The sequence below is a fragment of the Equus caballus genome, chromosome 10 (assembly GCF_041296265.1).
Source record: "Equus caballus isolate H_3958 breed thoroughbred chromosome 10, TB-T2T, whole genome shotgun sequence".
NCBI classification, from domain to species: Eukaryota; Metazoa; Chordata; class Mammalia; order Perissodactyla; family Equidae; genus Equus; species Equus caballus.
This window is the reverse complement of record NC_091693.1, coordinates 79608870-79620720: the sequence shown is the minus strand read 5'-3', so window position 1 is coordinate 79620720 and position 11851 is coordinate 79608870. Positions and strand designations below refer to the sequence as shown.

Here is an 11851-nt window from a genome sequence, read left to right as displayed (position 1 = left end):
GGGAAAGGGAAGATGAATGGAAGCAGATTGAAAAAATTCCCTAAATCCTTCTGCCATATCCCAAGGGGGTGGGGGGACAGGGCTTCACCCCAATCCCCACTCCCTAAATGGAGAACCACAGTATAATTCAAGAATTTGGCCTTTGGGTTACGACGGGCCTCAACCCTGTGCTAGCAACACAATTATTAGCTGACCAATCCTGCCATCTTGTTTAGCTTCCTCAACCTTCACTTTCCTCATCTGTAAAATAGAGAAAATGATAACTACTATCTCTAGCAGTTGTTTAGAGGATTAAATGAGATTAAATTATATAAACTGCTGGGTCCAATGTCTGCCACATAAGGCTAAGGAGTAGATGTTAGCCATGATTATCATAAACAACCAGCCAGGCCTGACCTCCCCCGTCAGTGCCCTTATAATTAAATGTTTGCCATGGAGGACATGGATGCTAATAAAATCTTTCAGGAAATCAGGAGGGACCCTTGTGACAGACCCAGCTCCCGTTGAAGTGGCCACACAGGGATCTGGCTTTCTCAGTAAGGTATGTGTGTGCGTCAGGTGCAGAGCATGAAGGAGGCGAGGCCCAGGGGACAATGCAGAGCACGAGGGATGGGCAGCGGTCAATGCAGACGCAGGCCCACCCACCATAGCAGACCATGGCAAAGCACTTGGTGGGTGTTTGGAACCACGGCTAAGAGTCTCTTTTCTCTTTGGGTTCTTATTATCTCTCAGAAGAGTGCACTCAGCCCTAGCCAGCAACTTAACAAAGAGGAAAAAAAATCGATGCTTATTTCCTTAGAAATGAAGATAGGCAGCAGGAGGCCTCCCTGTAAGGTGCTGCTGCACACAAAAACCCAGCCTTTCTCCGAAGGGGGTGCTAGTGGATGAAGCAGGAGCTCTCTGGCAACGGTATGTCCCCTGGTGAATAGGTGATGTCACAGCAGGTTCTTTTCCATCAAAGGGACAAAGTCTGAATGAGTCGCATCACAGCTGCATGCCCATTTCTCCTCCCCGTAATAGACTGGGTTTCCAGTTACCAGCAAGGACATTTTGGGATCCAGAAACAGTTTAATTGCTACAGATTAACCCAAAAGAACTTCATGCAGCTAGGGGCACTGGGTTTTGAAACCCTTGGCATTAAGGGCAGATGTCAACAGGACCGGGTGGTAGTCATACGCCTAAAGCTGAGTTCTAGTCAGGTTCATCAGGAAAACAAAAATTCCCACTTGGAGTCAAAGCCATCCTCAATCCTTCCCATGATTCTCCTACAACAAAGGCCCTGAGGGAACAAGGAGGAGAGGATATAGTTTTCTCCTCTGACAGCACATGACAGAAGTCATCAGGACAGCTGGTGGCCATGTAGTCACTACGTCAGGTCCTTCATTCACAATTTTGTTCAAATCTTTTATGATCTACTTCAATTCTGGCTTAGAACAGCAAGTTCCGTATGCTATTACACCGTGCGAATATTGGCTCTTTTAAATTTTTCTTGAACTTACCTTGTTAAAAAAATAATAACAGTTCATTATGACAAGGTATGTGTGTGTCCAATGAACAGAACAAGGAGGGAGAAGAACAGGTTTCTGAGGGCCACAGAGGACTGTGAGGTGTCCTACAGTTGTCCATTTCTTCCTTGCTCATGGCTGTCTCTCTCCTCAGAGGACAGAGAGAGAGACATGCTCAGAGCGTGTTTGGTCTTATACTCAGAATATCCGTGCCGTGTTTCTCTATTTTGACAAACCACATGTGAGAACAGCCAGCCAAATGGAAACACGGCTGTTCCTCAGTATCTATAAAGCTGTGCCAGTGAGATTTGACAGTGGGTAGGTTCCTCTACACTGTTTCAGTTAGAAAATAATACAATTCATCCAATTTTGAATACATTGTTATCCCTTCACCATTTCCTTTTGAAATTAAGGAAAAAGAATTAAATTCATATTTTGACAGAACCTGGAGTAGGATATTTGGTCTCTCTCTTCTTCATTTAGAAGAGAAGAGTGGAAAAGCCGCTGCCCGTGCTCATGGAAATACATCAGGCAGGTGGACAATGGAGGGGATGCAAGTGTCAAAGGACAATCGGTTCTTCTGCAAAATCATCCACTAGGAAATAAGGCTGGGAATATTACTGAGAATAAAGAAATGGAGAAAATATAATTTGAACAAAATACCCAAACACACACACACACACACACACACACATGCATGTACACACACACCAAGAACAAAACAAGACCCCCAGGTCAGTGAGGACTATTCAATTTTAGAGAAAACATTAGGCATAGTTTCGAAGACAACCGAAAATAAAATTCTATTAAGGTTCCATATAACACATATGCTATAATGCAAATCACTGTAGTCAATGTGTAGAGAAGAGACAACAGAAACAGATGGTTCCACATTGTTTCCTTGGTATAGCAAAAGAGACTATACTGAATACATCCTAAAAACTCTAAAGCATGCTAATGTAACATTGATGGCTCTTGGGCCCATCGATTTCCCATCATCAGGTTGGTTGTTGCAATGACTCCCACATGCCACCTACTTCAGTACCCTTTTCAGAGAGAACGAGCTAGGACTTATTCTCAAAATGGAGCACCAGGGACAATAGTCTGCTTCACTTGGGATTGGTCACAAGTTTGGTGTCTCATTTTTTGACAGTCCTACAAACCAAAAAAGGCATATTAATTCTTGCCAGTCACAAAGTCACAGCTGGTAGAAATAGTTCAAATTACGACCAATATAGTTCATAGAAACTATTTCTAGTCTGGCACTCCAGTTACTTTGAGGTTAACTGTCTTCAGCTTTAGAAAGAAGTGCCAAATGTCTTAGGAACAGAAAGCTCTGTCCATACTTCCTTCCTATCCTAACCCCCAATACTTCAATGTTGGTAGAAAATTCTAGTAAAGGAAGGAAAGTGGAGGGTGAATTTTAGGGGTACCTATAATTTGACTTTCTACATCTCAGCATACCCTTCTTGTTATGTAGTTTTTCAAATGTAAGTTATCACTGCTCTTGCTTTTACTTTACAATCTTCTTTCTGTGATACTTATTAAAAAACTTGAAAAAAAAGGCCCAGTTTATTTCAAATACTCATGTAGTCAGGAAATAAAATCAAGTTTCTACCATATCAGATTTGGAACTACTTCAGAGTGAAAAAGAAATAACAGCGAGGTGGTGAAAGGAGAATTATGGAAAAGTACCAAGGAGAGAGACTGCCAATCTTCCTCTCCGCTCTTTCCCCACGTGATGAACTCTCTCTTGACAACACCCACAAAATCAAAGGCATCAATGTTAATCAGCGGGAAAAAATAAGTTCTATTAAAAAACGAAAGTTAACGGCAGGATGCAACAGTCTTTCTTTCCTAACGAATATCTAAAAAAAATTTTTATACACATAGCAAATTAGGTATATGTGCTACAAAGGATGACGTAGGCAGAGTCCATTTTCCACCTTCTTTTTTAAATTCTTTGCTCCCAAATTCAGTCAGATATGACACACATCATTTTCCTTTGCAAAACATGAGCCAGGTTTTCAAACTTCTGCTTTAAATGCCTGTACATCAACCTCCTCTGTGTTCATGGCCCACACAAATCCTGTATTTGGAAAGGAGTACACAACTGATCTTACTGGTCCTAAGAAAACTTAATTTGGCAGTTTGCCCAACTGGGGTAATTACTATTAATTACTGCTTAGTTTGGTATGGAAATTCTTCTTTTGCCAACTTGAGCATGCAATTTTAAAGTCTAAGTGGGAAAGATAACTCAAGAACGCTTAGGGCAGAGGTGAAATCGACTGCGATGCCTTCTAGTTACACCAAGATGACCAGCCTTCTCATGGCAGTCCCAACTGTTCGAGAAAAATCATTACCTAAGCCATCTACCACCACAGTAAAAAGGTATCTGCCCTCAGTTTAAGCTAATTATCTAGAAGTATCACAATGCTTTGCCTAAGATTTAAAACTACCTTAAGGAACCTGCTATCAGAAGGTCGTTCACATAGGATGGCTTTACTGGCATAGACTAAATAAAGCAAAAGACACCCAGGTCTGGATTTGACCTCTCTGAGTCACTGCCCTGCCAGCCCAGTGAAATCTTCTGACCAGGGAATGTCATACATGCAGTTTGATAGGAGTCCTTTGATGCAGTATTTTTTTCAAACTGTAGGTCACTAACCCATGTAATGGGTCACAAAGTCAACTTATGGGCTGTGATCAGCACTTTTTAAATGAAATAAAATACAGTAGAAATTATTGGAAATGCACATGGTAAGGGCAAGGAATATTTCATGAAATTTTGATTCAGTTATGGTCATTTTATATACACACACACACACACATGCAGGCACACAGCAACATGATACTGTGCAATATAAAATGTATTTGTTATTCTGTATCAAGGTTTGAAAAGTTAGAAAAACACTTCTAAGAAGGATATTTAATTTCATTGTTTAATATAAAATCTAAAAGTTCACACACTACCAATATAATTCCCTCTTTCCAACAAGGTAAGGGTGGGAACAAACGGACGAGAGAGGCCCCTTTTAGCTCTACTCAGAATGTGGCTGTGGGAGTAAGAATCGTCATCTACCACATGAAGATGATAGATCCACTGAAGGATAAAAATGTGCCTTTCCACTTAGATAACAAGTTGATGACGCAGATATCTTCACAGAGGAACGAGGCACTGTAAAATTTCCATTGGAGTCACTAGTTTTCTCAGCTATGGTAACTTGTTGTGAAACCTAAGCAGCTGTGAAGGCTTTGGTGGAATGTGCAGTATGCCTGGATAATTACGAGATATCTTACTTAATTGGTGATGCCATAAAACCTAGCCACCTTCTCAGTAGAAACTTCCAAAACAAGATCTCTGTTAATTATTCCTAAATGTGAATTGCTCCCCTTACTCCTCCCTCCAACCGCCAGCTAAAACACTCTGCTCCTCAGCATCTGACAGTTTCTGGATTTAAGATAACACAAGACTTCCTTTATTCTTTGGCAATGCATGTTTGGATGTATGTGTGTATATGCACATACAGTATATAATTATACATACACAATTTTTTGCCACTGTTTGACAAAAATGGCAGCATATTTATCTACTCCTCTGTGTCTTGCTATTCTTACCTAACCCTTCATAATGAATATATGTGCCAAATGGTACAGCTATAACTCATTCTTTTAAGTGTGGAATTATGATAAGCAAATATTGAATGTATTTAAAGTGCCCTGTTGATGAACATGTATTTATTTCACTTTTTTCTGGATGGAGAATTCATTCAGTGATGCAATGAATATCTTTGTGCATGTATCATTACACAAGGTAGCTTTAGTTTCAAAAAATTCCAAGAGAAGAATTTAAATTTTAATAGATGCTGCCTGATTGTTTTCCAAAAAGACTGGAGCAATTCACACTTGCACCAGCAACACGTGAAAGTATTCTCTTTCTCCGTCCTTCTCAGCAATGGGAGTTACCACACTTACAACTTTTTGCCTGTCTAAGGTCTATAACACAATATCTTATCATTACTTAAATCTGCATTTCCCCAGAATAATTAATTTAAGCATCTTTTCATATGCTGTTGGATATGCTTTTCTGTAAATTGTCCATTCAAATTATTTGCATATTTTTCTGTTGCTATATCAAATGATTCGTTTTTTTGTATTTTATTAATATTAACCCATTAACTGCTATATGTGATGAAATTCTTTTTCCAACATATTGTTTGCCTCTTGAATTTGATAATATCTTTTGCCATGCAAATATTTTTAAATTTTATATAGGATAAAATGTCTATTAGTATTTTTCTTTTGTACCTTCTGTGTTTCCTTTCTTGGTTGAAAGAGTCTCCCCAGTTATTACATTGTACATAGTCATCTCATTTTTAATATTTGCATTATTTCATTTTTTATAGTAAAGACTTTAATATAAAATTAACTTTGTAAGGCATAGAATAAGAGTCAAAATTTATTTTTTTCAGATAGATAGTCAATTGTACTAGCACTTGTTATTAAATAAAGCATATTTCCCACTGAATTGCACATATTAAATTCTAGTATATTCCAAGATCCATTCTGGACTCCATTTTGTGGTACTTATCTATGATGCCAATACCATACTGTTTTGATGAGTGACTTTACCATGTATATTAATAGTCCCTAAGGAAACTCCCGTCTCCACCCAGTTGTCTTCATCATAGTGCCTTGTCTCATCTCACACATTTATTCTTTATAAGTACTCTAAGAGTATTTTATCCAACTCCACAATACCTTTGTTGGGACTTTAAATGGATTTACATTGAATATAGTTAATAATTTATCTATTGCAGTTTTAAGTTCTCCTTGGATCAATTTTGGTAGTTTATATTTTGCTATACTTCCTCTGGTTCAGAGGTCAGCCAACTATGGCTTGCAGGTCAAATCTGGTGATCTGTCTGCTTTTGTAAATAAAGTTTTATCGGATCATAGCCATGCCCCCTTGTTTTTATAATGCCCATGGCTTCTTTTGTGCTACAGTGACAGAATAGAGTAGCTGTTACAGAGACCATATGACTTGCAAAGCCTAAAATATTTACTATATGTCCCTTTATAAAAAAAGTTTGCAGATCCCAGCTCTAGGTTTAAAATTTAGTTTCCAAAAAGTTACACATGGTATTCTCCAGCTTCTAAAATTTCTTCAATATTTTAGGTTTTTTTTTTTTTTTTACATTTCTAACTTTGCTCTCTTTTTTTCTGGAAATAGGTTCACAAGAGGTTTCTGTCTTTGCAAAAATTAACTTTTGGATTTACTTATCTTTTCTACTCTTTTCATTGTTGCTGTTTTCAATTTCATTCATTTCTGCTATCATCTTTTAAAACCCTCTATTCTTTCAGTGTATTTTTTTTTCTAGTTTCTTAATTATTAACTTTTATGACTTGTAGTTACTCTGTGTCTCATGGATTTTGGAGTGTTCCACTTTTCACTGTTTTCCAGATAGTTTAGAATTTCATTTTGATATTACCTTTGGCCCAAGTGTGTTTCTTAATTTCCAAGTTGTTAAAAATTTGGAGTTACATTTTAATATTTATTTCTAATGTTGTTGGACAATGATTAAAGGAAGTGCTCTGTAAAAGCCCCTCTGAATTTTTTAAGCTATTCTTTGGGCCAAATTCTTCAGTCTTTTTTCTAAGTGTTTCATGGCACCCAGGGAGTTAGGAAAAGAACATGAAGTTCTATATAAAGTTCTATAATATATCTTATTTTTATTTTATTTTTTTTTGAGGAAGATTAGCCCTAAGCTGACATCTGCCACCAATCCTCCTCTTTTTTAACTATATTTCTTGTAGCAACTCTCATCTATGTTTTTATTTTTATCCCAATAGTCTCTCTCTTTACATATGAGTATTTAGCTCTTTTACTTATTTTTTAATTTTTTTGGTGAGGAAGATCGGCCCTGAGGTAACAGCTGTTGCCAATCCTCCACTTTTCCTTGAGGAAGATTGTTGCTGAGCTAAAATCTGTGTCAATCTTCCTCTACTTTGTATGCGGGATGCTGCCACAGCATGTCTTGATGAGCAGTGTGTAGGTCTGTGCCCAGTATCCAAACCCACGAAGCCCAGGCCGCCAAAGTCGAGCACAGGAAATTCACTACGCCACTGGGCTGGCCCCTCTTTTACATTTTAATGTAACAATAGTATACTTGATTGTTTTTCTAATTTTATATTTACAATTTATTGTTTTCTCCTCTTTTTCTCTTTCCTATTTTGCTGGCTTGGTAGAACTTCTATTCATTCCTTTTTCCTCTTGTTAATTTGAAAGCTCTACTACTCTTTTCAATTCCACAATTAGCTTCCCTTCACAAATATCTGTTTTTAAATCTGAAAATTAAATGCCTAATACTAGTAATCAGACAAAATCAAATGTCTGCTATCTTATCCCAAACAAAGTACCAAGTATTTCTTCCTGCCAGATAGGTTATTCCTACACTGCCACTCCCCCTGCCCCACAGGACGAGAGCTTGGAGTCCCTCCCCACGTGGATACACCCGCCTCTACTGCAAAGTCCCAGAAGCTGACGTCCTCAGAGTCAAGGGCCACATGTGACTCTGGTTTTGGTCAGTCAGAAGGTCCCTGTGTCCCCCCTCACCTCATGGTGTGACTCGTCCATCTTACTGGTGCAGACAGAAGCAGGTGTAGCACAGTTCTGTAGCCAATGGCTGGAGCAGCGGCTTGGTGACAAGGCAGGCCCCAATGGTGGGAGCAGCTTCCTGGTCTCAACTGCTTCTTAATAGTACCCAGGGCAGCAGGAACATGGGGCCCCAGTTCCGGGGAGTAGCATTAAGAGTTGTTCCTGAAAACTTAGTGTCTACTACTTCAGCCATATAATGCTTCTGAGGCCATTTAACGTGACTCGGTAACAGATTCCTTCCTGTTTAAAATGGATGAGTGGGTTCTGTCCTCTGCAATTGGACCCTGAATGATACTCCCCCTTTCTCCCCATAGAACTCTCAGATTTTACTGAGATAATAATTTCGTACTTTTGGTTTTAGACAAAGTTTTCCTTTCAACATGTCTCTTCTTTACCTGTTTAGCTCTTATGTTACACATTCCCAATCACTATCATTATTTATTTATATTTAACCAACATCTGAGAGTCAACCAAGTTGCCAGGAATTGGGTTTTGCAGAAAAAAAGGACAGCTAAAACTTGATCCCTGTCTTTTTGTTCTATAGTCAGCTTCACAGATTTTATTAATATTTTCCAATTTTATTCCCATGCAATCCAGTGATGCTTTGTTCATTGTTTTTATTAAAGGAACTTAGCTAAGGTCTTCCAGTGGAGTCATATAGAGAAATATCAACATCAGTATGTGTTCCATTCAAGGCCCTTCACTGGGCACTCTTCATGGATCTATGCTTCTTTCAACTATTGATACCCTATCATTTCTAACTACAAAATCTGGCCCCAAGCTCACGCTTCCAATAGGTTCTCCCGTGTAGTTCCAGGTGGCCACCCTGAACCTTCTAGATGCTTCAGAGTTCTACATGCCCTTTAATGCTGCTTTCCAAATATTCTTTTCATCTCTATTCACTGTATAAGGACTAATTCTATTAGAAATTCCTCAGAAAAGAAGAATTTGTCTTTTTGGCTCTCCTCATAGTTTATAATACAGTGATTGGTATGAAGTACTCAAAAATAATATTCCTTGCACTTTTAATACCCACAACATATGTGTGTAGTCATATGTGGTATATAAACACACACACACACACAGCAATTTTTGAGTACTCAGTGCACAAGTTACTTAAAGTCTCTAGGCCTCCATTTACTCATCTGTGAAATGGGGACACTGTCACCAGCCACGTAGCTGTGTTTTGGAACAGATTAAATGGGATCCTGTATGGTCATGCTTACTTAGCAGTGGTTCAGGATGCCAAGGTGAGGAAATCGTAGGGATGATGATGTCTGACAGCCGAGCCAGTGCTCCTAACATTCTGACTCCCTCAGCTGTTCTCAGCCAAGTTCATTTCATGTCCTCTTCTTCCATGTCCTTTCTTGTACTCTAAAAGCAGAGGCTACTTTAAGAAGCTGTACCCAACGCCTGGAACATCATCACACACCCAGATGGCAGGTTCCCTCCCTTTCTACCTTCAACCAACTCTCAAAAACCACCCCCTCAACAACCCCTTCCTGACTGACTATTACAGAGGAAGCCACGCTGCTCCACCTCACTCTCTAAAAATGCAACTCCTACAACACTTTGCTCACGACTTCAGCTCACGATGCCTGAAAAAGGCAGCTTGTGCTGACACATGGTCAAAAGCGACACAGCACTGTGCATTTGTTCACTGTTCACATACTTCCCCTGTGCCTCTATGTGCTTTTGATGTTGGTACATCTGCTTTTGAGAAGGCACAGTTGCTGTTTAAATTGGTTTGTACAATGCCCGGCCAAGTAACACACATTTACAAACTTTGGCTTAATAAAGGCCCCTGGCAGTGACTCAACAGCTCTGTCTACCTGCCTTCCTAGGGACTCTTGGTCATTATGGTTAACTGGTTTCTAGAAAGTACAGCTTCAGAGGAGCACTGTAGTGCCTCCCTACAGCCAGAAGCGTCCTAGAGGCAGCCTTGCCATAAGAACTGCCCTGAAGAGGTGATCTAGACAGGAGCCACCAGGAGAGGGGCAGTTCAAAGTCAACTTTCCAAATGAAACTCAACTGCCCCAGAATCTCCCAAATGTCCTAGAGACTCCTTAACGCTGGAATCAGTGCACTATCCAACACCGACTCACTCCAGTTCTCCTGGGAAATCCTGGCCTTCGACAACCTGAGAGGAGACAGAAATTGTCCAAAGATCTATGGCTCACACCATGCCGAGGCAAACCAATAAGGCCTGGATGTTCATAGTTACCTGTGCTGCCACATTCTAGCATCCGTTCTAGTTCGTGATTATGTCCCCAAAATCCATACATTGTGTAGCACACAGAAGACGTTCACCAAATGTTTGTCAGTAAACAAACAGTACCACAAAATAGCCTATGCTTCTAGCTAGGTCAGTCCTTGGTGCTAGCGTAAGACACCCAAATTCATCTAGTCTGATATTTAAATCCCACAATGCTGGTTAAGTCTTGATTTGGCTTCCTCTCTCTTTGTTCTCTAGAAAATAGATGGCATGGACACGATAAGATAAAATAGCTAGTTTGCCTCCACATTATCACTGAACTTCCCAGCTGCCTTAGCTCCTTGTTGAACCCTGGCTGAAACGTTTCTTCAGTCTCTTAGGTGGGTCTGTTATTTAGTTCTCTTGGTTATTCCTAATCCTCCTGAAGAAGTATTTTATATTCTAACCTCTTAGTCTTCCTGAATTTTGGTCTTGGCCTTGTTACTTATACTGATCACTTAGATCCCGTATTATCAGGTTTGCTTGTTAATTGCTACAAATTAATTACTACAGGGTATAAATAAATAATGACATCACATTCATTACATCATCTCTTGGTATCCATGACGGATTGGTTCCAGGATCCCCACAGACACCAAAATCCACTGATGCTCGAGTCCCTTATATAAAACGGTGCAGCATTTGCATGTAACCTAAGCACATCTCCCCTATTTAAATCATCTCTAGATTACTTATGATACTTAGTATAATATAAATACTATGTAAATAGTTGTTACACTGTATTGTTTAGGGAATAATGAGAAGAAAAAAAAAGTCTGTATATGTTCAGTAAAGACACAATCATCACAGGGCTTTCCATCAGCAGTTTGCTGAATTCTCGGATATGGAACCTTCAAATATGGTGGGTTGACTGTACTTGGTTCATTGCCATCAGATTCTTTACCTTTCTACATCTTAAAGAGAAAAACAAACTGTAGGCTTGAACTTAACCTCTAACATTAATTTAAGCCATCATTTTCCCCTCCTCTGGTTCCAGCTTTGTAATCTGCACAAGGGCAGCAGCCTCCTTCACACCGCCAGAAGGCACTGTGAACACTCACAATTAGATGTACTGAAAAGCAGTCAGCAAATATAAATGGTAATAGCAAGTCATGTAGCTGCAATTCTGTGGGTCCTCAGAGCAGGAAGCTGGTGTGATTCTGTTTCTTTATTTAAAAGCACTCTGAGAAGTAAATAGAAAATATTCTTGATACCTGAATGTATCATTAGAAAGACGGGGAGCAGTGTTTTATATAGATGGTAAACAGTCCCACTTCATGTTTTCAATTGTAAGCTGAATTCTCCAGAATGGGGTAATTAACACTCTCCTTTATGTTCTCTGATCAAGAAACAGCTGAAAAAATATACATACATATATATATCATATATTTTTATTTATTAATTTAAAATTTATGTACAACATAATTTAAATTT

At 39.2% G+C, this 11851-nt stretch overlaps 1 protein-coding gene across 4 annotated transcripts in view; it reads right to left on the bottom strand.

The window, feature by feature from the left end:
- TPD52L1 (TPD52 like 1) overlaps positions 1-11851 on the bottom strand; it is a 98775-nt gene that overhangs the window by 66359 nt on the left and 20565 nt on the right. The window lies entirely within an intron of this gene.